The 25,275-nt window shown below is 41.6% G+C and overlaps 1 protein-coding gene across 3 annotated transcripts in view; it reads left to right on the top strand.

Moving 5' to 3' along the window:
• The window catches only part of frs2a (fibroblast growth factor receptor substrate 2a), a 100,114-nt gene that overhangs the window by 2,627 nt on the left and 72,212 nt on the right, over positions 1-25,275 (top strand). The window contains exons 1-2 of one of the 3 annotated variants that reach the window (XM_041216238.1): positions 15,262-15,279; positions 15,647-15,733. The exons of 1 other annotated variant lie outside the window; for it this stretch is intronic. The gene's annotated coding sequence lies outside the window, so the exon portion shown is untranslated. Of the gene's footprint in view, positions 1-15,261; positions 15,280-15,646; positions 15,734-25,275 lie in introns of those variants that run through there. One more of the 3 variants, XM_041216236.1, reaches the window with a different exon arrangement.

Raw genomic sequence — 25,275 nt, 5'->3', positions numbered from 1 at the left:
GAGAGAGAGAGAAATGCAGGGAGAGGGAGAGAGAGAGAAATGCAGGGAGAGGGAGAGAGAGAGAAATGCAGGGAGAGGGAGAGAGAGAGAAATGCAGGGAGAGGGAGAGAGAGAGAAATGCAGGGAGAGGGAGAGAGAGAGAAATGCAGGGAGAGGGAGAGAGAGAGAAATGCAGGGAGAGGGAGAGAGAGAGAAATGCAGGGAGAGGGAGAGAGAGAGAAATGCAGGGAGAGGGAGAGAGAGAGAAATGCAGGGAGAGGGAGAGAGAGAGAAATGCAGGGAGAGGGAGAGAGAGAGAAATGCAGGGAGAGGGAGAGAGAGAGAAATGCAGGGAGAGGGAGAGAGAGAGAAATGCAGGGAGAGGGAGAGAGAGAGAAATGCAGGGAGAGGGAGAGAGAGAGAAATGCAGGGAGAGGGAGAGAGAGAGAAATGCAGGGAGAGGGAGAGAGAGAAATGCAGGGAGAGGGAGAGAAATGCAGGGAGAGGGAGAGAAATGCAGGGAGAGGGAGAGAAATGCAGGGAGAGGGAGAGAAATGCAGGGAGAGGGAGAGAAATGCAGGGAGAGGGAGAGAAATGCAGGGAGAGGGAGAGAAATGCAGGGAGAGGGAGAGAAATGCAGGGAGAGGGAGAGAAATGCAGGGAGAGGGAGAGAAATGCAGGGAGAGGGAGAGAAATGCAGGGAGAGGGAGAGAAATGCAGGGAGAGGGAGAGAAATGCAGGGAGAGGGAGAGAAATGCAGGGAGAGGGAGAGAAATGCAGGGAGAGAGGGGGAAATGCAGGGAGAGAGGGGGAAATGCAGGGGGAGAGGGAGAGAGAGAAATGCAGGGGGAGAGGGAGAGAGAGAGAAATGCAGGGGGAGAGGGAGAGAGAGAGAAATGCAGGGGGAGAGGGAGAGAGAGAGAAATGCAGGGGGAGAGGGAGAGAGAGAGAAATGCAAGGGGAGAGGGAGAGAGAGAGAAATGCAGGGGGAGAGGGAGAGAGAGAGAAATGCAGGGGGAGAGGGAGAGAGAGAGAAATGCAGGGGGAGAGGGAGAGAGAGAGAAATGCAGGGGGAGAGGGAGAGAGAGAGAAATGCAGGGGGAGAGGGAGAGGGAGAGAAATGCAGGGGGAGAGGGAGAGGGAGAGAAATGCAGGGGGAGAGGGAGAGAAATGCAGGGGGAGAGGGAGAGGGAGAGAAATGCAGGGGGAGAGGGAGAGGGAGAGAAATGCAGGGGAGAGGGAGAGGGAGAGAAATGCAGGGGAGAGGGAGAGGGAGAGAAATGCAGGGGGAGAGGGAGAGAAATGCAGGGGGAGAGGGAGAGGGAGAGAAATGCAGGGGGAGAGGGAGAGGGAGAGAAATGCAGGGGGAGAGGGAGAGGGAGAGAAATGCAGGGGGAGAGGGAGAGGGAGAGAAATGCAGGGGGAGAGGGAGAGGGAGAGAAATGCAGGGGGAGAGGGAGAGGGAGAGAAATGCAGGGGGAGAGGGAGAGGGAGAGAAATGCAGGGGGAGAGGGAGAGGGAGAGAAATGCAGGGGGAGAGGGAGAGGGAGAGAAATGCAGGGGGAGAGGGAGAGGGAGAGAAATGCAGGGGGAGAGGGAGAGGGAGAGAAATGCAGGGGGAGAGGGAGAGGGAGAGAAATGCAGGGGGAGAGGGAGAGGGAGAGAAATGCAGGGGGAGAGGGAGAGGGAGAGAAATGCAGGGGGAGAGGGAGAGGGAGAGAAATGCAGGGGGAGAGGGAGAGAGAGAGAAATGCAGGGGGAGAGGGAGAGAGAGAGAAATGCAGGGGGAGAGGGAGAGAGAGAGAAATGCAGGGGGAGAGGGAGAGAGAGAGAAATGCAGGGGGAGAGGGAGAGAGAGAAATGCAGGGGGAGAGGGAGAGAGAGAGAAATGCAGGGGGAGAGGGAGAGAGAGAGAAATGCAGGGGGAGAGGGAGAGAGAGAGAAATGCAGGGGGAGAGGGAGAGAGAGAGAAATGCAGGGGGAGAGGGAGAGAGAGAGAGAAATGCAGGGGGAGAGGGAGAGAGAGAGAGAAATGCAGGGGGAGAGGGAGAGAGAGAGAGAAATGCAGGGGGAGAGGGAGAGAGAGAGAGAAATGCAGGGGGAGAGGGAGAGAGAGAGAGAAATGCAGGGGGAGAGGGAGAGAGAGAGAGAAATGCAGGGGGAGAGGGAGAGAGAGAGAGAAATGCAGGGGGAGAGGGAGAGAGAGAGAGAAATGCAGGGGGAGAGGGAGAGAGAGAGAGAAATGCAGGGGGAGAGGGAGAGAGAGAGAGAAATGCAGGGGGAGAGGGAGAGAGAGAGAGAAATGCAGGGGGAGAGGGAGAGAGAGAGAGAAATGCAGGGGGAGAGGGAGAGAGAGAGAGAAATGCAGGGGGAGAGGGAGAGAGAGAGAAAAATGCAGGGGGAGAGGGAGAGAGAGAGAAAAATGCAGGGGGAGAGGGAGAGAGAGAGAAAAATGCAGGGGGAGAGGGAGAGAGAGAGAAATGCAGGGGGAGAGGGAGAGAGAGAGAAATGCAGGGGGAGAGGGAGAGAGAGAGAGAAATGCAGGGGGAGAGAGGGAGAGAGGAATGCAGGGGGAGAGAGGGAGAGAGAAATGCAGGGGGAGAGAGGGAGAGAGAAATGCAGGGGGAGAGAGGGAGAGAGAAATGCAGGGGGAGAGAGGGAGAGAGAAATGCAGGGGGAGAGAGGGAGAGAGAAATGCAGGGGGAGAGAGGGAGAGAGAAATGCAGGGGGAGAGAGGGAGAGAGAAATGCAGGGGGAGAGAGGGAGAGAGAAATGCAGGGGGAGAGAGGGAGAGAGAAATGTAGGGAGAGAGAAATGTAGGGAGAGAGAAATGTAGGGAGAGAGAAATGTAGGGAGAGAGAAATGCAGGGGGAGAGAGGGAGAGAGAAATGCAGGGGGAGAGAGGGAGAGAGAAATGCAGGGGGAGAGAGGGAGAGAAATGCAGGGGGAGAGAGGGAGAGAGAAATGCAGGGGGAGAGAGGGAGAGAGAAATGCAGGGGGAGAGAGGGAGAGAGAAATGCAGGGGGAGAGAGGGAGAGAGAAATGCAGGGGGAGAGAGGGAGAGAGAAATGCAGGGGGAGAGAGGGAGAGAGAAATGCAGGGGGAGAGAGGGAGAGAGAAATGCAGGGGGAGAGAGGGAGAGAGAAATGCAGGGGGAGAGAGGGAGAGAGAAATGCAGGGGGAGAGAGGGAGAGAGAAATGCGGGGGAGAGAGGGAGAGAGAAATGCAGGGGGAGAGAGAAATGCAGGGGGAGAGAGAAATGCAGGGGGAGAGAGAAATGCAGGGGGAGAGAGAAATGCAGGGGGAGAGAGGGAGAGAGAAATGCAGGGGGAGAGAGAGAGAAATGCAGGGGGAAACAGAATTGCAGCAAGAGATAGAATTGCAGAGGGGGGAGAGAGAGATTTCCAGGGAGAGAGAATTACAGGGGGGAAGAGAGAGAGAAATGCAAGGGGAATGAGGGGCGGAGAAGTGGGAAATGTGGGATTGAGGGACATGCGAGGAGTGGGAATTGCAGGGGGCGGAGGGCGGGAAATGCGGGGGGAGCGAGGGGTGGAGGTTGGGAAATGCAGGGGGGGTGCGAGGGGCGGAAGGCGGGAAATGCAGGAGGGGTGCGAGTGGCGGAAGGCGGGAAATGCAGGAGGGGTGCGAGGGGCGGAGGGCGGGAAATGCAGGAGAGGTGCGACGGGCGGAGGGCGGGAAATGCAGAGGGGGTGCGAGGGGCGGAGGGCGGGAAATGCAGGGGGTGTGCGAGGGGCGGAAGGCGGGAAATGCAGGAGGGGTGCGAGGGGCGGAGGGTGGGAAATGCAGAAGGGGTGCGAGGGGAGGAGGGCCGGAAATGCAGGGGGGAGTGGAGGGCGGGAAATGCAGGGGGAGCGAGGGGAGAGTGGGAAATGCGGGGGAAGGGAAAGAGGGTGAAATGCAAGGGGAGAGGTGACAGAAAAACAGGAGGAGAGCGGGACAGAGAAATACAAAAATGAAGAGAAAGAAATAGAGAGAAATACAGCAAGAGGGAGGGAGATAAATACAGGGAGAGAATGAGGAAGAGAGAAACATGGCAAGAAGGGGGGATAGAGAGAGAAATGCAGAAGGAGAGCAATACATTCGGAGTGAGATAGAGTAGTACAGGGATTGAGGGGCAAAGGAGAGAGATGGAGGTAGAGATGGGAGGAGAGAGGGAGAAAAATACAGATAGGGTGCGATAGAGGGGGGTGGGGGGAGAGAGATAGAGAGAGGAGAAGTTCAATCTGAACCCCAGGCTGAACTCTGTCCACCGTTCCTGCATCCATCGTTTGAACCAGACTCTGACTCCCCTCACTTGAGCCTCAGTGTTTGCCCCACCCCCACCACCCTGTGTGAGCCCCAGATCCTACATTGTCACCAATATCTTGACCGGGGAATCATCAAACTGGTTGCAGGGCGTTGTCCTAGACTGCATCTGGTTCTTTCCCTCCCTCTGTTATCCAACTGTCAAGGCTCCATAGCCCCCATGCCTTGGAGTTTCCACTTCTGAGCTCACTGTGTTCATCCAAATATGTAACACGTGATTACTTTTATTTTTTTTGATTCACCTCTGTAATACGAGGTTAGCATTTGTGAAATAAAGCTTCCATGTTTATGTTGGAGCTCATTGCTAAGTGTCAATGAAAGGAATTGGCCATGTATTTTTTGTTTGTATAACTCTGAAATCGCCATCTTGAGGAGAAAAGAAGTGTGGATGGTCATTGGCAAGGTGTAGCCGGTGGGAAAAAAAAGCAAAGTTCCTATCAGAACTGTCAACTTCAGAGAGGGTGTTGGGGGGTTGCTGGGTTTTGCTCCCAGATTCCATTGTCTTATTATGTAATTTTTGAAAACTAGAAACCATACAGTTGTGTTTTGAACATTATCTCCTAGAGTCCAGAGAACATATTTCATTTAAATGGGTCATTTTAACCTGAAATGTCAGTTCAGGGTTTCCATTTTGTGTGGGAAATTATGCCTTTCTTTGAAGACACATAGATTAGTTGTTGATTGTTGTTTAGGCAAGAGCATTGGATTTTCACTAATTAGTGTGTTTGGGAAAAAAAAATTAAGGCAAGTGCAGAACAGGTCCAACAGTGAGGGAAAGTCTAAGCTATCCTGTTGCAGTGTTTTATTATTTTTGCTGTACCATTTCAAAAGATAAATCAGAGTTTTGTGTGATATGTTTGGAAACATTACTTTCTTGGGATAACTTTATTTAAAATGTATAATGTTGACAGAAATTTGAATTTGCATCACAGTAGCTCTGTCAATGATTAACTGTATCTCGGGAGTGTGACCATAACAAACACTGGCATCATCTCTCTAGTTGTATTCAATGTGATCAGTCGCACGTTACCAGATACAAGCTTTATGAACACAACAGTTTACGTGAGTTGTTGCCTTAGTTTGGACGATGACTTGAATTTCACATGAGACACTTTGGCTTGCCCAGTACAGACTTTTTTTTACAATGTTTTCTTCATGATGATTAAAGGCCTGAGTTAAATTGTGTATGGACGTGTTTTATGTTTCTCGGATTCTACTGTCTTTTATTTACGTTTTGAAGACTAGAAATCATATAATTGTGTTTTGGAAATGATCTCAAAAATGAGAGTCATAATTTGTATTTGAAACCTTGAAGCTTTTTAGTGTATAGATTTGAAAATTGTAATATTTAAAAATGGGATAATTGCTATATTTCTTTAAACTTTAAAAAAAAGTTCTGAATTATGCACTATACTTCGCTACAGATGGTTCAGTTCTGTTTACAGATTTTTTCATATTGTACGATCGTGGTTATTTTGTTGCTTGGGACTGATTTTCTTTCTGTTAGAATATCTCAAAGTCTGGGCTGTAATCAGCTGATTTTTCAAATGTTTGCAGAATACCTTATATTCGTGGTAACAGTTTCTTGGCAGAAATGCTTGTAAAAAGAATTGTCAGGAAGTGACTGATCACCACTTGGCACGTGATGACATCTGTCAATGTTACTGCTAAGCTTAGAAGTTTATTGCAAACTGTGCATATCAACTGATAGTGAACGTTCAATTTTCAGAATGGAAATACCAGCTGGTTAGTATTTTGACTATATCAAGGTTTCACTGTCCGGTTGCATTCTGCTACATATCACCTCTTTGCACAGGTTGGCCGAATGTAGCTTGGCCTAAAACTGCGTGACATGCCAGTGTTCTGTTGTGCTTCAGAGTATTTGGAATGCTGTGCAGCATAACTTTCTTCATGCTGTCAGAATATTATTTTTATTATTTGCCAAAAACTTCCGTGAGATGATATAACCTGCCCACATCAAATGCTAATTGTCAGGACAATGGAGGTGGTCAAACCTATTCCGTTCCCCACTCTCGGGCAATGTTTAATTTTTTTTCTCTAGTTCCCTATCTTTTCTCACCTCCTTTTGAAGAAACATTGACTTCTGCTGGGTTACAGTCCCAGAGGTGCTGGAAGTGCACTTTTTCTAGACCAGCCAAGTGACTCTTCTAGTGTTTGAACCTGTGTGTGAGGGAGGGAGCTGCGTTGGTGTAATTAAGCCATGGATGTTCACCTCGACGACAAGTTGCATCTATATAGCACCTTTTAAAGTAGTAAAATGTCTGAACCAAAAAGGAGACAGTAGAACAAGTAATAAAAAAAACTTGATTTTTTTTAATAGATTTTATGGCGCATCTTAAATGAGAGAGAGAGAGAGAGAGAGGTGGTGAGATAGAGAGGTTCAGGGAGGGACTTCCAGAGATTACAGCTTAGACGGCTGAAGATGTGACTGCCAGGAGAAAAATATAGATGTGAATCAGGAAGAGTAACTTTTCCGCTGGTGCTAAGTATCAGACTGTTTATCCAACATCCAGTTAAATATTAGGAAGACATTGTTTTCGGACCCTACTGCAAACTCCATTTGACTAATATTTTTATGTGGCTTGGTGTCATACTTTATTTCACAATGCTCCTGTGCAGTGCCTTGGGATATTTTGTTAAATGAAAGGCGCTTCATAAATAAAAAGTTGTAGCATTTATGACAGACCAATGATTTGTTTTAATTGCTAGAACTGGGTACTCTCCCTTTATGGACTTTATGTGCCAGGCAACTGCAATAACAACTTGCATTTATATAGCACCTTTAACATAGCCAAATGACCCAAGGTGCTTCACAAGAGAGCATTATCCAAAAAGATTTGACACCATAAGATGTTAGGAGAGCTGAGCAAAAGCTTGGTCAAAGCAGTAGGTTTTAAGGCACGATTTAAAGGAGAGTTGAGAGATAAATAGGCGGGGATCGCAATATAGTTAGAAGTGACGAAAGCCATTCAGCCTAACTCAATTCCTTAAGTGAGAATACATTCTGGAGAGCTCCATTAGTCCCAGTCTATAACTAGCTAATAAAAGGTATGTGTGATTATTCCTGGTGACTTGGTCTCTGGTGTTCTTTTTTCTTTTCTGTGTGGCCTGTTCTTTTTGTTGGCCTTGTCATACTGCCTCAATTAAGGTTGGGACTTTGCCATGTTGAGGAAACATGCAAAACCATGAGCTATCACTGACTTGGTGTTTTGGAGTTTCGACATACTGTGCTATCCTCGAATGTTAAGGTTATCACAATATTACAGGACTTATTTCATGATGAGACCTGTGTTATATGTAGGCTAGTGGATGCAGGGGAATGGTTACAAAAGCTGTAATTTAATTAAGGAATCCAAACAAACAGTGAAAGTTTGGAGTTATAAGTCATCTGTTTACTATCTATTTATAGTGTCTTGGGCTTCAATGACTTGTTTCCATTTTCTTGTAATAGTTGTCAGTGATGATCTAAGCTGTCTGTACACTTTGTGCTGCTCACACTAAAAGATTAAAAACTGTGACGCAAGTACTGCAGTTCATAAATATCAGACAGTAGATAAATGATAGATATATATTTTTTTAGAATTAACTTTCTATTCCATGTGATTTTTGCCAGATGGAATTTTGAGAGATTTACATAGCTTGTGAGGGGGTGGAAAAATCATTTTAAAGTGATCTTTCATTCAGCCCAGAAACTGGCTTTCCAACTTTCCATCAGCTGTGGCTCTGTGGTAGCACTCTCACCTCTGAGTCAGAAGGTTGTGGGTTCAAGACCCAATCTAGGGATCTGGACACATATTCTGCTAACGAACTACAGGAGCACTGTACCCTTTGCGGTGCTGTCTTTTGGATGAAACCTTAAACCAAGAAATTGTCTGCCCTCATGGGTGGAAATACAAGATTCAGTAGCACTATTCAAGAAGAGCAGGGGAGTCCTCTTGGGTGTCTTGGCAGAAAAGAAGGCATGGTATGATGCGAGGCATTCAAAAGTCAATTTATTTTTGCCTTTGCTGACTTTATTTTCCCTTAGAATCATGGAATGGTTAGAGCACAGGAGGCCATTTAGCCTGTCATGTTTGTGCCAGCTCTCTCCAAGAGCAACTTACCTAGTTCCACACCTCGCCTTTCCCTGTAGCCCTACAAATTTTTCTCTTCAGATAATTATCCAATTCTCTTTTGAAGGTCTCGATTGAATCTGCATTCCAGGTCCTAACTACCCTCTGTGTAAAACAGTTTTTCATTCTTTCCTTTTGTTCTTTTGCCAAACACCTTAAATCTGTGTCCTCTGGTTCTCGATCCTTCCGCCAACTGGAACAGTTTTTCCCTATCTACTCTGTGCAGATGCCTCATGATTTTGAAAACCTCCATCAAATCTCCTCAACCCTGGAACCATTCTCATGAGTCTTTTCTGCACCCTTTCTGGTGTCTTCATATCCTTCCTAAAAAATAGTGCCCAGAATGGGACACAATACTCCAGTTGAGGCAGAATGCACGTTTTAAACAGGTTCATCATAACTTCCTTTTGTAAACCACTTTATTAACCACTTTCTCAACCTGCCCTGTTACCTTCTATGATTTGTGCACATATACTCGAGGCCCCTCTTCTCCTACACCCCTTTTATTTTATATTGTTTCTCCTCAACAAAAGTCAATAACCTGCTTTAGCTGATCTCACCTGAGACAGTAGCCAATATGCTGCAATTCGCCTCAGTGCCTTTCAACTGTGAAGGGAAAATATTCTATTGAGCTTCCTGTTACTGATCACCATTGGGTATCACCTGAAGGAAAATGCATGTAGGTTGAGAAGATTGTTGGGTTTGCCTTTCCAAAGCCCAATAGTCTGCTCTGTGCCCACGCGGACACAGGCGAGCTACAAAGATAATGTGGAGCTCTATCCCACTGAGAGTCAACACATCTAAGAGAGACGTGTGTAAAGTAACAAATAAATTCATCATAGTTTTGATTAGCGAGCATTAGGTTTAAGCAGCTTTTAGGGGCAGGGTAAATTCAAAGTCCCTTTGCTAGATCTGAGAATGGTGGTTGGAGGAAGGAGTTTGTTCCGCAACATCCAGAGATGCTGTAATACATGTAACAGAAGTCTGTCATTTTAAAAGCTTGTAATTTACCCAGCACTCAGTGGAGAAGTTAATGTTTGATTTTTTTTTATTGAATTGGCACCTGTTTTCTGGTTGTCCATGGTAATCTACTAATGTAAACTTGCTTTGTTCCTTTAAAGGACTGGATGGTACACAATTAGAATGTTGAGGTTTCACCTCTGGGACCTGGTTTCACCTGCCTTGTCATAATTAAGACAACATCACAAATTTCACCACAATTTGACAAATTGTTTGTTTTACACGAATGGCGGTTGTGAGAATGGAAATATATTACTGGTGCAATAGAAAGTATTCTTCAGAAGGTAGGATGCGTTGGGCAAATTCTGCCCTGAATCTAGCCTGTGCTACATCTGACTGAGGAGTGCTGACATGAGGTTCAAAATTGTAAATTGTTCTAATTCCCCAGAAAGACACTGGAGGTAGGCATATGCATCACCTGAGGTTTCACTCACATAGCTTATGAAATCAATTTCAGGGACATGGGGAAATAGCAACAGAGTGGAACTAATTGGATAGCTTTTTCAAAGTGTGATGGGCTGAATAGCCACCCCCAGCACTGAAAGATTATGTAGTTCAGAGATTGCAGACGGAGTGACTGTTGTCAGTGACTGAGGCCTCTGAACAGGTCACCAATCTCAAATCTCAGTCGCAGAACAATGAGGAACTTGTGGTGGGATAATGTATTAGGTGATGGCATTATACACTGAGAGGAGATTAGTTTGTGATGTATTTTAAAATGTTCAGGAAATTTGTTAGATGCATCAGCAAACAAGTGTGCATTAATAAAAATGTCGGGTGCCTTTTTGTCAAACTATGTGGCACATCTGTGTTAAAATACTCATGATTTTGCCTAATGAAACAAAACTTATATTTCTGCAATTTTTTTCAACCCTTTATTCTCTCAAAGCACTGACTTTTGCTTGGCTGTGGTTCCATATATTTAAAAAAAGTACTACACCTAGCATATTCTCCTCTGTTGCACTTAAAATGGAACGCTTGACTTTATCACTGTTCAAAGGAACTCTCCAGGAATACAAAATACAACAGTCAGTCTGTCTGCAATCTCTTAATTGACATCTGTATGAATTCACCCAGTGTTTACTTAACAGCAGTCTCTTAATTGGCCACTGTAAGAACCCAGTGTTTACCTAACAGCAATTAGATTTTGTAGTCTTGGAAAGATATACCTCAATTTTTTTGCAGATGAATATTGCATTGTGTTTTACATGGCAACATGTTCCTATCCTAAGACAGTGTGTTCTCTATCTTAGTGCGAGCAGTGCCGTAACATTGGAAGTATCACACTGCGAAAAAAAAATGGGAGAAAAAAGGCATATAGTCATTTACAATCAATAGAAAACTCCCCTAATGACAGAAGGTACTGGTTTCACTATGTCTACAACCTCTTAATTGATCTTAGCAATCATACTTGTCAAAAAAGATAAAGAAAACCATTATTATTTGGACAGAAGATTCATACTGGGTAACACAATGTATTATTTTGCTGTTAAGGTTGGACTGTGTCCCATTAAAGCCACAAGGTTTAATAAGTAAACAGACTGAGTTGTATCCAGCAATAACAACCCGCATGTATAATAATGCCTTTAACATAGGGAAACACCCCAAAGTGCTTCACCGCAGCATACTCAGATAAAAATGTGAGAGGATTGTGACTGTGTGCATTTAAGGCTGCAGGTCTGACCATTAAGTGATGGACCCTTTTCTTTTGTGAAAGACTTTTTGATATAAATCTGGGGATTTGATAGGGTAAATACTGTGAGGATGTTTCCACTTGTGGGAGTGACTAGAACCGAGGGCACAGCTTAAGAATAAGAGGTTTACCCTTTAAGAAGGTTATGAGGAGAAATTTTTTCTCTCAAAGAGTCGTTAGCATGTGGAGTTCTCTTCCCCAGAGAGCAGTAGAGGCTGGGTCATTGAATTTATTCAAGGCAGAGTTAGACAGATTTTTGATAGACAAGGCTGTCGAAGGTTTTTTTGGGGGGGGGGGGGGGGGTGCAGGCAGACGGCAAAGCGGATTTGAGACCACGACCAGATCAGCCATGACATTATTGAATGGTGGAGCAAGCTTGAAGGGCTGAAAGGCTTTCTCCTGCTCCTAAGTCAATGTTCTTATGTATTATGTTTAGGATATGACTTCAATGAAAAGGGAAATCGGTCAGGGTGTATAACAAGTGGCAGATCCACTACCGTTTTGTGCCCTACCAAAGCTGAATTATATCCTCATGGTGGATAATGTATTGTTCACATATAAAACAAAATATTTGTTTATAAGAGCCCAGAGGGTGAGCCAAACATCAATTATTTGCACCACGATAGTGTGTTCTGGAAATATAAGAGGTTTAAAAAAAAATTGGTATAATAACCCAAAAATGTTGGCTTTCATCAAAGGAAATGCTTTGGGATGCTTATTGCAGCAGAAAACATGAATTATTTAAGTGTTTATGATTGACAGAAAGACTAGCTATCCACATAGAGTCCGCAGTTTGTAAGCCCTGCCCCACTACATGCTCTCACCCCTTCTCTTGCTCCAAAATGCAATAATCCCTGAGAATTTTTCACTAATGGAAAGTAAAAGTAAATGTTATTAAAGCAGTCCCGTGTTTATTTATTGTTCCAGATAGGTAGAAATCGAGACAAAGGGAGTGGAATCTTTATCAGTGGGACTGTGAAAATTATTAATTTATTGAACAAAAGTATAACCAGTCAAAAAACACAATTCGGCATTGCTAGAGAAATCTCTTACAAACCAGTGCTAAAAGACCTGGCAGTTGCTCTGTCCAATATTGTCAGGCGCCAGGATCCAAAATGCTAAGTGGAGGTATCGAACCCCAACTTGGTGCATTTGGTGTTGCATTGTGGACTTCAAAAGAAGGTAGGAGATGAAAAGTTAACTATTTTCCTATGTCATATGTTTAGTATATGACTTCAATGAAAAGGGAAATTGGTCAGGTTGTATAACAAGTGGTAGATCCACTACCATTTTATACCCTATCAAAGCTGATGGTGCATAATCTAATGGAAGGTATATATAAGTAGAAAGAAAAAAAATTTGGATTTATATGGTGAATGTTTAAGGACATCCAAAGCAGCTCACAGCCAATGAGATACTATTGCAGTGTCCACAGATGTCACTAATGTAACATAGGAAATCTGGCAGAAATTTTGCATTTAGCAACCAATAATTAGACATATCACTTGATATTTTGTTTGTGATCTTGGTTGAGGTATAAATGTTGGCCAGGATAATGTTTGTATATTTTCCTTAAATAATGCTTTAAATAACATTTCTCTGTGGCTGTGAAAGCTGGACGGTAGGCAACCAAATGATCAAAAGACTCAAAAGCCTTTGAAATTTGGGCATACAGAGGAATGCTTGGAATATATTGGAAAGAGAGTGAAGATTGAGAATGTCCCAGGGAGAATGAAATCCGGAAGAGTATATCATCAAAATCCAAAAATTAAGTTATTTTGGCCACCTGATAAGGTGCGATAATATATCAGGAACACTGCTTAAGGGTGACATCAATGGTAAAAGGAGCCGATGAAGACCGAGTTTCTTGGACAAGTGGCATCAAGGAATGGGAAAACATGAGTTATCAGGAGGCAGTGAGGAATGCTTACAGCAGAAGCGACTGTTGCAATAGTACATCCAACCCTCTGCAAGAGGCAGGAACCTAAGAAAACTGCCATGGGATCTTTTATATCCACGTGAAGCTGCAGAGACGACCTCTGACAATGCAGCACACCATCAGTACTGCATTGAAGTTTTGGCTTGCATTTCATGTTCAAATATCTGGAATCTGCAACCTTCTGGTTCAGAAGTGTGTGAGATACTGCTGAAGCACAACTGACATCTCCAATAATCATTTATGATTTTCACAGAAAAATTAAAGTTTTCAAAATTCAGTCTCGCCTATTAGCAAAAATTCCAGAATACTAAGGCATAAAAATAGAATTTGATTTATTCAATGCTCTTTAATCAGTGGCCTGATGATCCATTTTCTGGATAAACTGTTTTATAAGAGCATTGTTATAACATAGTGTCTCCTCCAACTTACCACACACAACATGTAGAGCAGTCATGCTGCAGATTTCACACTTCAAATTTTGTTACAAGTTCAATGCAATCATAAAAAATAGAGAGCCAGTCATTGCCTTAAACCTGAAGTTTTACAAGTCCCCTCATTGTCTCAGCAGTTTATAAGGAGCTACAATTGTCTGGAATTGCCTAATATGACTAGTGACAGGCTAAATTAATGTAACCATATGTGCAGACTTCAGACAACCCATGAGCAATGCCACAGGAAAACTGGAAGGAGCCCAGAAATTATTTACAAAACTGTGGCGTTATTAAAAATATAACTGATAAGCTAAGACTTTTTTGATGCTTGATTTCAATTGGAAGACACGAATGCCACGTAACTTTTTTTTAAAGAAAAAAGCCTCAACCCTTATGTTTTAATGTTGACCCTAAGTTACTTGCATCCACAAAACTCTGCATTGATGACATTAGAAGCTAAAACCTCAAACTAGAAAAACAAGCTATGGTAAATGCTTGAAGTTAATTACAGTGGAAGAGCTTGATTAGTTCTATGGTTGGACTGTTTATCTCATTATAGTTAAAATGGGCTTGATTTTGTAACTTGTAGTTGAACTGAAATATTACAAATCAAAACAACTCAAACAGCTCATTAAAGTATATTTTTGGAAAAAAAAGTAGCTGTCAAATAATTGGAGGGGGCTCCAATAACAGAACATCAACTCAAAGCACAGCTTTTTGTGAAGTCTGCATGATGCACAGTAGTAAGTCCTATTTGAGCATACAGCCTGGCTTATTAAAAGGTGCTGGCTATGAAATGTTATTTTTAATGTGATAGACTTGCTATAGGTAATCAAAAATGGTTAACACTTGATAGAATTTCCCTCATTTTAAAAGACTGCTGACTACAATCTGCAACATATTGCTTGCCGTTCAGATGTAAAAATTGTTTGGATTTACATTGCAGTTGTTTTACTGACTGGCTACACTAGGACAGTAAATTCTAGTTTGTGCCACCTACTGTCATGTCACAGAAATAGATTGATTATCCAAAGCATGGCTTGCTATGGCCTGCTGAACCCAGTCCAACTTTTTCTTTCACGCACCATTTATTTATAGCAAAGGCACAAAAAAATATTTTGGCAAGTTACCAATGTGGTATATTGCAGCAATTGTTTGGTCAGTTGTATTGAACCTAATTCAGTTCTTTTTCACTGTTTATGTTTTCCCTCTTATTTCCTGTCCGTTTTTTTTATTCAATTTTGTCTGCTGTGCCTCATTCACAGGGAGGTTACATCGGTGTGACGTTATTTTAGTGCAGTAATAACAGCTGTTCAAATCTCTTGTGAGTATTTTCAAGTAAAGGGGTTAAAAATGCTTTGGGTAGGATGATATAGAGAAGGTAGCGTCCTAAATGGGTTGATTGTGTTTGGGACTGGAGAAGCTGAATTATTTTTAATTCTCCATTTACGGAACGTAATCCTTTAGCTGGCAAGCTTGTTCGTGGGTTGTAGGCGTTGCTGACAAGACCCGCATTTATTGCCCATCCCTAATTGCCTTGAGAAGGTGGTGGTGAGCCACCGCCTTGAATCACTGCACTCCGTGTAGTATAGCTACATCCACAGTATTAGGTAGGGAGTTCCAGAATTTTGATGGCAGGCTTTATTCTTCCTGAAGCTTTTACTTTGTGGTTTTTAAGTGCCTTGCTGGGACAGTTCAGAGGGCAGTTAAGAGTCGACACATTGCTGTAGGCCCGGAATCATTCATAGCCTAGACCAGGTAAGGATGGCAGATTTTCTTCCTGAAAGGACATGAATGAACAAGATGCATTTTACTACAATCCAGTAGCTTCCTGATCACCATTACTGCTGCTAGCCTTTTACTCCAAATTTATTTAGTTAACTGAATTTAATTCCCCACTGCCAGTTCAGGATCTGAACTTATGTCTGCATTATGTCTCCAGGTCATTAGTCCAGGCCTCTGGATTACTAGTCCAGTAATGTAACCACACTGCTACCATACCGATTGTTACTGTACTGTATGTAGTAAGGAAGGAGTGTCTTGTGGTATCTAGCCATGTTTTGGGTGCATTGCATTATTCTTTTCCCTTTCCTTTAGATAGTATTATTTGTCATCTTTCAATTAGGTGCAGTGGATCAATTTTATGCCGTGCCCATGAGTCCAAACAGCTGTAGCAGTGCTTCATCCTCCAGTCTATGAACTTCAATTTCAGGTCTGTTTTCACAAGCACCCTATACCTTTTAGTTTGCGCTAAACAGACTTAATTAAAACAGGCTTAATATCTGGCACAGTAACTGGTTCACAGTTTTAAAAGAATCAATGGTTCATTTTCTCCTTCAGTTGCCCACACAGCTGCCCTGACTCTCTCAGCATGTTGTGTTGGTGCAAAGTTGTTTCAGTTTTGCGTGAATGCTAAACTTGTGTCACTTGCATCAAGGCTCACATTGACTCTGAAGCAAAGCAGACTGAAAGCACCTTCACCGGGGAGTCCCTGGCCTCATGGTGTGCCCTGTTGGCTTCACTTGTTCCTGCACCCTTCAGCTCAGAATTGTTTTGCCCCTGTAAATTGCTGGAATTGCGAGCTGGTAATGGTGGAGCAAGGGTAACAGAGCATCTGGCACCTTTGCGAAGGATGGGACCAATGATGTTTATTCTTAACTGATGAGATCAAAGAATTGAGAAGTAAACAGAGGAAGGACTGAGAAGGAGGGTGCATTAGAGGGGGTGATTTCAATATCAAGCTCGGGTATAGAAAGAAAAGGGGGGAAGATTGGATTGAGAGAGAGAAAAAGGACAAGTAAGAAAAATTTACAACTTTGTCATTTTTAAAGTCCAACAGCAATTCGCTACCTGAAGGAGTGAGATTCCACATGTTTAATCGTTTATTTTCTGGACCAGTGAGGTTGATTGGCAGTCATTAACAATTATAATGCCATTAAAAGGCTATTTATGTGAGGTTAATGGACGATTAATGTGCAAATGGAGCAACTTCATGTAATTTATGGAGAGCTTAAGATCAAGCTACTGTTTTTGCAAAACCAATGATGGAGTGGCGCAAATCGTACAACAGCATTATAGCGATTCACAGTGCACAGGGTATCTCTTAGTCACCAAAGGTTGCTGGACAATTTGCATATTAACAATGGTGTGCACTGTTCACTCTCTGTTATTTTCCCAGGAAATTCTGGCCCATTTAGCTGCAGCCTTACTGTGATTATTGATGGAATATAGTCTTAGAATGTATTTGTAACCGTGTTAAAACTTTGCTGTTGATACATTAGCTGACTAATGAAATGATGAATGCTGTAAACTCAGTGATAGATTTGAACTGAATTCACTGACTGAAATTCTTTTGTGTCAAAAAAACCTTGTCAAGTCAACCAGTGGGTTATGATATTGTGTATATATTTACTAAATACTGAAACCGTGATAAAAACAAACTCAAAAAGTTTTAGTCCTATGTTTCCAATGTATTGTTTTCTCTTATTGCTTTTTTTTGTTCCTCCCAGAAGATGACATTTTCGGGTGGGGATATGGGGCCAGGAGTGGGAGTGGGGGAGGGAGTTGGGCACAGTGGTGGGCAGGCAGCGGGTAGGATTGAGAAAGAAATAAGGAAGGAAGAACTGTTTAGTGATAATAGTCTGGGTATTAGAGTATGGGACAGGCTTGATGAACCAGCTTGCCATCTTGTGCCCCTCAGTTTTGTATACTGGCAGTTTTCATTTCTTAGCCAAACAAGACTTTGTTGGTCCAACATTGTGGTGAAGTGTTTTCAGTGTTTTACACAGTACAGTAACCAGTTAATGTTTTCTGGAAAAAATCTGACTCTTGATTACTAGTAAATATTTGCTTTCTATTGGGTCAGTTGAGCAATTTTGTGTTTGAAATATACGTGCACTAAATTAGTTCTATATTTTGGAAATAAGAGCATTTAAAAAAAATAGTAGCAATGTAAGTTTAAGCACCTTTTGCTGGAAGGGCTGTCTACTCTGTTTAATGGGAGTAGGAAAACGTATAAAGTAGCTCAGTCCGAGACATGACTGGAAAATTCCACTCGCCAGCCAGTTAGGGGTGAATGACTTTCCAGCTAAAAAACAAAGCAACTCTTGCAGCTTGCGAGAAATTTTGGTGTGTTTTTATTCTTTCATTAGTCCTTTGTGACTTAATTTTTTTTCTCTGTATCTGATTTTTTGTGACCTATTACAACTGTCCACCATGAATGACAAATATATCCTTTGTCTGTGCCAAACATGTGTTTTATTAATTCATTTTTATATTATCTTGTTTAAAGTTCATAATCGTGGTTACTTTTACAACTTGGAAGTTACTTTAGTTGAGTTTTTAAAAAGTCTCACTGATCTCAGTACTTTTTACAGTGCTTGAATGGTTAAGTACTGGTGCAGTGAAAGTCATGCATGCCATTAGATGTTATAGATGCATTCAAGCTTAAACCAATTGAATTCTTCCATCACTGGTTCACTGGAATGCTAGTCCTCCAATATGTCAAAATTTGGATGTAACCCAGGAGCTAGAGAAGAATGTAAGCTTTTATGTATTGAAAAATATTTAGCCTTGCTAGTGGGAAGGAATAAGTAAAAGACTGTGTTTATGAACTTACTTTAACTCTTTAAGCAGAGATAAAGCTATGGATTTAATATAACCTAAAAAATAAAGTTAATAAAAATAAGCCTGTGCATGAATGTAATCCTCCAATCTCAAGTGAATTTAAAAACCCTCCATGATTGCTAGTTAACACTGCTGTAATGATAGCTCACACAAGCAAACCAAACCAAACATCAGTATATATTTATGTACAAACAATTCCAGAATTGATTTTAAAAAGGCACTTCAGCTGGGCGAGCTGATAGAATAAAACAAAATAACTCACCAGGTACGGTGAATTCCGGGCATTCTTTTACTTGCTTGAAAGACCGTCTTAACTTGCTATAGCCTGGAGTTAGGGAACTCTAGTAGTTGTGAAAGCATTACTATGAATCCCATTATTCAGGTATTCCCAATTTTAAAATTTAACTACAAAGAATTTGGATACATTTTGCAGATAAGTGTTGCTGACAAAGCAGCTATTGTGATCTGAAAATTCAGAAATTTTAGATTGTGGCACTCATATAAACAAGGTTGCCTCCATTGAATCAATGTAATTTTCTTTAATTGTTAAGGCCAAGTCTAACTCTGCAGTCTTTTCTCACTGTTGCATTTGGTTTAAAATAATTATTTTTAATTACAGGATTGTTAAGCATGTACTATTTTTATCCCATATATACTTAAATGTGTTTGGTCTTCAGTCTCTTTGTAACCTGTCTTTACTCAAGGTGCACTTTTTATCAGAAACTTTTCTCCCCCAGCAAAGTAGATAAAGTTGTTGTGGACTGATTCTTTTTTGGAGTGGGGTGCAAGTGAGCAGGAAGTGTTGTGTTGCCAGCTCATACCACTCTTGCCTTGAGGAACGTAGAAGACTGTCCCTGCTTGTTTTAACATGTTAACTAAACAGTTTATTCACTTAAGAATAGATGTATTAATGCTATGCTAACAACAATTGAAGCACCGTAACCTAAAAGGCTATACGGACCAAGAACTGGAAAGTGAAAATTGGCTGATGAACTCTATTTTTGCTGTCACAGACACGATGCGCCGAATAATCTCCACTGTGCTGTAAATTTCTATGATTCTATGAACCGATAATGATATTTACAATGTTAGAAATTATTAGAAAAAAGAGCGGGCTATTATTCCATGTGTGCCTGAATTTTTTTTTTAAACTTTGAAGTTTAGAAATTAGGCTACACATAATTGCAGCTGATGGACAACAGCAATAGCACAAGGTCTCCTTTTCTAACTGGCTTGAACAAGAAATGTTCAGATAAAGAGGTCAGTTGGCCTACCTAAGCTCATCCATTCAGAATAAATATAAGCTTACATGATGTCATGTACCTTTATGCTGTCAGTACCTTACTTTGAAAACTATTGAAAATAATAATTACTCTTTGTATGAAGAAGTTATTCCTAATATTTATCCAAAATTGATTGATTAGCAGATTTAACCGATTTCCCCCTCCCTTCCATTATTATGGCGCAGCTTAAAGTTGTTTAATACAGGTAGGAATTATAAGGCAGAACCTTTAAGTGCATCAATGGGCAGAGGGATCTGGGTGTACAGGTCCACAGGTCACTGAAAATGGTGGATAAGGTAGTCAGGAAGGCATATGGCATGCTTGCCTTCATCGGCAGGGTTATTGAGTATAAAAGCTGGGAAGTCATGCTGCAGCTGTATAGAACCTTGGTTAGGCCACACTTGGAATATTGTGTGCAATTCTGATCGCCACATTACCAGAAGGATATGGAAGCGTTGGAGAGGGTGCAGAGGAGGTTTACTAGGATGCTGCCTGGTCTGGAGGTTATTAGCTATGAGGAGAGGTTGGAGAAACTCAGATTGTTCTCACTAGAACGACAGAGATTGAGGGGCAACTTGATAGAAGTTTACAAAATTATGAGCGGCATGGACAGAGTAGATAGTCAGAAGCTTTTTCCCAGGGTGGAAGAGTCAATTACTAGGAGACATAGATTTAAGATGAGAGGAGAAAACTTTAGAGGAGATGTGCGGGGCAGGTTTTTTACGCAGAGGGTAGTGAGTGTCTGGAGGAGGTGGTGGATGCAGGTACGATAGTGGTGTTTAAGAGGCAGCTTGACAAATACATGAGTAGGATAGGAATAGAGGGATACGGACCCCGGAAGTGCAAAATGTTTTAGTTTGACAGGCAATATGATCGGCACAGGTTTGGAGGGCCGAAGGGCCTGTTCCTGTGCTGTACTTTTCTTTGTTCTTTGTTCCTCTGATTTACCTTAACTAAGCTGTTATGTATTTTGATTACATTGGCTCTCAGTTACTCCCTTTCAAGGTTAAAGAGCCACTGCTTCCCCAATCCTTTGGCAGTAGGAATCTATCTTGTATGTCTTCTCTGCACCACCTTCATGGCTTGGTTGTTTCTTTTATGTCTTGGTGACCAGAACTTATTCTTTTCTCATCCTTGGAAATGATTAGTTAAAATGTTTTGGTGGTCTTGTTTGTTAATTAATGTTGGGCATGAGACCCTACTCTTTGAATAGCACTATGGAATCTTTTGCATCCACCTGTTTTATCCAAGTGACAGCACTTCCTTGGTACTGCACCAATGTACCAGGCTGGATTATATGCTCAAGGCTCAAAGTGGGATTTGAATCCATGTCCTGCTGCCTTGGAATTGAAATTTCTACCGCTGAGCCATGATAGCACTTTCAGAAGATGGATAAGAGCCAATGCCATCAAAGAATGAGAGCAAATCACTTTCAAAGGAAAATAATGTTAAGTATAATATGAGAAATTGATTCTTAATTTTAAAATCTAGTTTTTGGAATTGAAGACCTGACCATGGCACCAGGTGGCTAGGTTACTAGATGAGTAACTTAAAAATATCCACTGATGTATGCATTTAAATTTATTTTTAAATTCGCACAAATGTCATGCAATGAGGCAAACTGATATGTGTGTGAGAGAAAGCATCTATGTACTGTTAAATTAGTGGTCCAACATGAGGTGGATGTTAATGGCTGCTTTTTTATCGATTCAATCAGTCACAGCCACTGCTCTAAATCACAGAAATGGAACTCAAAATAAAAAGTCAGGTTTTCTATAGTTTGAACTTCCAGAAACTACCTTGTACAGAGCGGAAAGATCTCATGGCATTACAGTTTCAAATGGGTTGGTATAGTGGTATTTCATTTATGCAAGATGATCTTGTGGGCTTTTGGGAATGAGTTGCTTCAGGAGAACTGAATGTTTTGCTTGTAAATTACCTCCAATTATCACTGAATAAGTAATTGAGTTGTAAGCTACTCTATTAATACATTTATTTTTAACTGGACAAACTGTTTAATTAAGGAATGAATTTTAATTTATAAAAAATAAGAGAATGTAGTGTTTGATTGGAATTTATTATAATTGCATCCAACAAAATGAGCAATACTATTTTAAATAATCTGCTAGGTAGCAGTTAATGGCACATGGTGAACAGTCGATATTATGGAATAGTAGGATGCTAGCTCATGGCTTTCCCACCCTGCATTCATGAGCTAGTTGGACTATGGTGCTTTTCTAGGGGGAAAGAAAGTCACTTTTTTGATCTAGTGCATCTATTTATTGGGGCGGGGGTGGGGGGCTGGGTGTGGGTGGGTGTGAAAGTAGGTATGCAAGGGTGGGAGATCTATATTTCATTTTGAACTTGTCCCAAATGGTCAGAAAAATCTCAGTTAACTTAACTGATTATGGAAATTAAATGCTTTGATTTACTACCCTCTATTCTGGCTTTGAGTTTGAAGCTTGTTAAAAGATGAGTATTATATAGGCTTAGGTAATCTATAAGAAGAGCTATGCTGTACAGATTCTGTACACTTGGCAGAGCCAGCTTGTAAACAATGAACCAGGATTTTATATCCGTTCTCTATACACCAATAAATGGAAATTAAATTTATTCGAGAAATAGCAAGTGAAAATAAAAGCAAAGCGGCTGATTAAGGAAGGATTAGTAAACATATAAAGGTAGAGTGTACCAGAGTCATTCAGAAAGTTTACAGAATCAAGATGGGTGGATCACATTAAGATACAGATCAGCTTTGACCTAACTGAATGGCAGAGCAGGCTCAAGGGACTGATGGCTCAGTCATGTTCTTATATTCTTAGCTGGTCCAGGGTTCCCTTCCCGCTATGTGCCAAGTTAGCTCAGTTCAGCCAGTGTGACTATACTTAGCTATATCCATGGCACCTTTCAGCTCAGGAGCGGGAACCCAGCTGAGGATCCTCCTCTTTTCTGATTGATGTCCAGTGAGCCCCTGACAGAAAGTTTATGCATTTGGTTGACCTGCTTATTTTGATGCCCGTCACAATTGTGCAGCTTGCCAATGCTCACTGTTCTGACTTGTATCTAAAGATTAGTCCAGATCATCTTTGCCCGATTCTGGAGGGCATCCAGCACCCACAGAACTCTCTTCCAGCAGGATTTGACATGTTTCAGAGAGGAGCTAATGAGGATGTGGCAGGGAGGGAATAAAAAAGCATCAGTAAAAAGTTGACTAAAAGCAGAAATTAGTGAAGAGAGATGCTAAATCTGACAGTGCCATCCACAAGAGCAAGTTATAACACTGTCTCTATCAGATCAGAGCATGCATATGTTTATTTTCTCAGGACAGATGTTCATTTGAACCTAAAGTAAATTACTCCAACAGCTCATCATGGCCTTTGGGGGCAATCAATTACTAGAAGTTGAAGCTGGAGTTTTGCAAGAACCAAAAGGATTTATTGAAAGGTTTGAAAGTTCTCAAGCAGCAGGGTGTTCCCAGCTTGTGGCTGAGTGGTTTGGAGTGACCTTTTGGAAAGGGTCATACTAAAATATGGCAGAAATACACAGATAATGAGTTACTAATTTAAACAAATTAGCTATTTAAAGAAATCTGAGCTATTTGATACACCCAGAGGAATATATTTAGTTTAATTGGCCCAATAAGCAGTACAGAGATGATTTTTATTCTTTGTGATGAGATAGCATAATTATTAAATTACCATAATACGTTAATTTAAAATGGCCATTTTTATTCCAAAGTTACAAATTTTTAAACCCTAGAGCAAAATTTTCATTTTTTTTTGCCCAGGAGCAAATAAAATCAAACTCCTAAAATGCAAAGCTTTTTATGAAGAATAAGATGATGAGAACAATAAATATAATTTGCATTTTATTGCTTTTAACATGGTACATGCCACAAGATGCTTCTCGGAGAAGAAACAGATGTTGAGTAGCATTAAGTAGTACAGTAATGCTGGGTTTTGAGGTTTTTAAAGGAAGAAAGATGTAACAAGATTGAGGGGTTTACAGAGGGATTTTAGGGAGAAGTGCAAAGGCAGTTTGTAGAATGTGTTATTGATGGAGGAACAGAGCAGTTCAGAGTCTAAGAACCATGGGTAGGGATGTAGGCTTGGAAGCAGAGTGGAGCCTTGGTAATAGACGAGATATGATGTTTGAACGAGGAGTAGGTAGAATGAGCCCTAAAAAGAAGGTAAAACACAAAATATCCAAGAGTAATTAGTCTATATGGGTGTTAGAATTTGGCTCTGTAAATGTGCCAGACTGCATTATAAGAATATGAACATACAAAGAATACAAAATGAACTCTGCTTGTGCCATGGGGAGTTTCATTTTACCAAGCTTTTGGAAATATACAGCCAAGGATCTATAAGTGAGAAGAGTGAATCACCTCAAGGAATCGGGTTTGATTCAAAATTTTATTGAAATAGTGCCGCTATCACAGAAGCAACATATTTCCCTCAATCAGTTTTAGCTTTGCACTGTTCACTTGAATTGTAATAGTTACGGCTCAGAAAGCAATCTGAATATTGCTTTATATTTTTTCAATTAACTGCCAAATTGACTGAATTGATAGATTCTTGTCTTGTTAAATTCTGTTTGATAGCACTCCTGTGCAAGGCCTTGGGCTATATTACTAAAGCTGCTATATAAGTTTGAGTTGTTATTGTTACTGTCTTGAGTCTCAGGGTTGAGAGTTTGGCTTCATTTAAGAACTTGGGCTGATACTTCAGTGTAATGCTGACGGAGTGTTGCATAGCCCGAGGTAGATTTGGGTGGATGGCACTACTTGAGAGTGGGAACTTTTCCTGGTATTGGGCCAACATTCTTCCTTGAACCAGCACCATCAAAAACTCATTCATTTTTTTTATTTGTGAAATCTTGCTATGTACAAGTTGGTCACCACATATGCCTACATAGCAATAATTATTTTTTCATTGGACGTGAAGTTCTTTGGGATGTTCTGATAAGGTGTCATGTAAATGCAGTTGGCTCTTCAGATTTGGACCTTTTGAATAAGATGTTTCAGGTGTGTGACATTGGTAATGTTTTCGTTCTGCCAAGCTTGAATTCCAAGCAAGACAGAATAATCCAAATTCATTCTTTGATAGTTGAACACCTCCTTCATTTTAAGGAGGATATATATTCTGTATTTGGATCTACAGTGGCTTGAATATTACTGTAATTTTTTTTCTGAGCTGAGAAATGACTTTCAGAAAGCCTGAGTTTATGAATTTCTTTTTGAATCTTTAGGCTACTGTGCTTCAAACTGCATTCCTGAATTGACATAGAAGCAGTCATGTAAATGAGGCAGAAAGAAACTGAGAAAGTGTAACAGCCACAGTGATGAGTACTAGAAAATGGGCCAAACAAATTCTGTCTGTCCCAGATGAATTTCTTTGGCATAACTGAGCTGTCTCAAAATCAGTGAAGGTTCCCACTGTTTGGATTACATAAAAATGTGTCTTTAAAAGCTTGGCATTCATTTCATTTTGTTAAACTTGTGACTGGGAGTCACAAATGGCATAGTACCTCCTTGGTGCCAGAGGTTGAAAGATATCACAGAGTTGTTATGCTGCAGAAGGAGGCCTTTCGGCCCATCATGTCTGCACCGGCTCTCCAAATGAGCATTATGACTCAGTGCCATTTTGCTGCCTTTTCCCTGTAACCATGCACATTGTTTCTATTTAAATTTATCATCTACTGCTCTCTTGAATGCCTTGATTGAACCTGTCTCCACCACACTCCCAGGCAGTGCATTCCAGACCTGAGCCATTCGCTGTATGAAAATTTTTTTCTCACATCACATTTGCTTCTTTTGCAAATCACTGTAAATCTGTGCCATCTC

This window comes from Carcharodon carcharias, chromosome 21 (assembly GCF_017639515.1).
Source record: "Carcharodon carcharias isolate sCarCar2 chromosome 21, sCarCar2.pri, whole genome shotgun sequence".
Lineage (NCBI taxonomy): Eukaryota > Metazoa > Chordata > Chondrichthyes > Lamniformes > Lamnidae > Carcharodon > Carcharodon carcharias.
The sequence above is the reverse complement of the archived record's forward strand: the minus strand, read 5'-3'. Positions and strand labels throughout refer to the sequence as shown.